The sequence below is a fragment of the Martes martes genome (genome assembly GCF_963455335.1).
Source record: "Martes martes genome assembly, chromosome: 2".
NCBI classification, from domain to species: Eukaryota; Metazoa; Chordata; class Mammalia; order Carnivora; family Mustelidae; genus Martes; species Martes martes.
Genome location: NC_137889.1, coordinates 192,288,701 through 192,290,752, shown reverse-complemented (window position 1 = coordinate 192,290,752; position 2,052 = coordinate 192,288,701). Strand labels below are relative to the sequence as shown.

General features: G+C 47.1%; 1 pseudogene across 1 annotated transcript; it reads left to right on the top strand.

Moving 5' to 3' along the window:
• Positions 1 to 528: 528 nt before the first annotated feature.
• Positions 529 to 1,508, top strand: LOC308338948 (actin, cytoplasmic 2-like; annotated as a pseudogene). The gene has a single exon. The product of its transcript is annotated as an actin, cytoplasmic 2-like (transcript).
• The last annotated feature ends 544 nt before the right edge of the window (positions 1,509 to 2,052 follow it).

The window sequence follows — 2,052 nt, the reverse complement described above, 5'->3', positions numbered from 1 at the left end:
TAAAGGAGGGTGCCAGGGGCGCCTGGGTGGCTCAGTGGGTTAAAGCCTCTGCCTTCGGCTCAGGTCATGATCCCAGGGTCTGGGATCGAGCCCCGCATCGGGCTCTCTGCTCCCTGGAGAGCCTGCTTTCTCCTCTCTCTCTGCCTGCCTCTCTGCCTACTTGTGATCTCTGTCAAATAAATAAATAAAATCTTAAAAAAAAAGGAGGGTGCCAGCCTGTTTTGTTTTTTGTTTTTTCCCTCTCAGTGGTAGTCTTAGCAAGAGTGACAGTAGACTAAGTGTCCAGGATTCCAAGTAAAAGAAACTTGGAAGTTCTCACTCGCTGCAGCTGACCCACACTCCACGTTCTCCCACCACTGGTTCTTTGCATCTACAGCCTCCACCTCCGCAACAGAAGAAGAGATCATTGAGCTCATCATTGACAGTGGGTCTGCCACATGCAAGGCAGGCTCTGCTGGAGATGATGTCCCTTGAGCCATGTTTCTGTCCGTTGTCGGGCAACCCTGAAACCAGAGCAGTAAGGTGTATATGGGCCAGAAGGACTCCTACGTGGGTGATGAGACCCAGAGCAAGTGGGGCATCCTGACTCTCAAGTACCCCATTGAACAAGACATTGTTATCAACTGGGATGACACGAAGAAGACACAGCACCACACCTTCTACAATGAGTTGCCCTGACCCCTGAGGAGAACCCAGTCCTGATGACCAAGGCCCCCAGAACCCCAAGTTCAACTGTGAAAAGATGACTCAGATCATGGTTTTAGATATTCAACACCCCAGATGTATGTGGCCATCCAGGCTGTGCTGTCCTTGTATGCTCTGGCTGTACCACTAGTATCATCATGGACTCTGGGGATGGGGTCATCCATGCTGTGCCCATTGATGGGAGGTATGCCCTGCCCCATGCCATCCCGTATCTAGACCTGGCTGGCGCTGAACCTGAGGGATCACCTCATGAAGATCATCATAGAGTGTGACTACAGCTTCATCACCACCTCTGAATGGGAAATCATGAGTGATATCAAGGAGAAGTTCTGTTATGTCACCCTGGATTTCAAGCAGGAAAAGGCCACTGCAATATTCTCATCCTCCCTGGGGAAGAACTATGAGCTTACAGATGGGAAGATGACCATCACTGACAATGAGCATTTCTGCTGTCTTAAGGTGCTCTTCCAGCATTCCTTCCTGGGTATGGAATCCTGTGGTATCCATGAGATGACCTTCAACTCCATGAAGTGTGGGGTTGATATCTGGAAGGTCTTCTATGTTAACACAGTGCTCTCTGGTGGAGTCAGCATGTACCCCGGCATTGCCGACAAGATACAGAAGATCATAGCTCTGACACCCAGCACGATGAAGGTCAAGTGTATTGCTCCTCCTGAATGCAAGTACTCCATGTGGATTGGGGACTGCATCCTGGCCTCACTATTTACCTTCCAGCAGATGTGGATCAACAAGCAGGAATATGATTGACTGGACCCCTCCATCCTCACCACAAATGCTTCTAAATGGACTATGAGCAGATGTGTAGCATTTGCTCTGTGAGTGAATTCCAAAGTATAAATTTGCCCTGGCAAATGTATACACCTCATGCTAGCCTCATGAAACTGGTATAAGACTTTGAAAAGAAATTTGTCTTTGAAGTTTGCATTTGATATCAGCACTGGATTGTAGAACCTGTTGCTGATCTTGAACTTGTATCCAAGTTAACTGTTCCCTTGGTATGTGTTTAATACCCTGTACATATATTTGATTTAACTCCTTAGTACATACTGCTAGGTCACTATATGGCTAAGGTTGAGACCATGTTTATGGAAAAGAAATCCATTGGTTTGAAAACCTCTGAGACCATAAGTTTCTTCATCTGTACAGGCTATTAATGTATAAGAGGTACCTATTCCAGGACTTCTCTAGAGGGTGGGAAGAGTCCTGAATGAGTTGTCATTTCTGTCTTGCCATTCTGACAGGGTGGAGAAGGTCTGACACTTAGGACCCACTTTCATTTCTTAACCTATGTTTTCCAGCCAGAACACCATGGGTGGTTAATTGCCT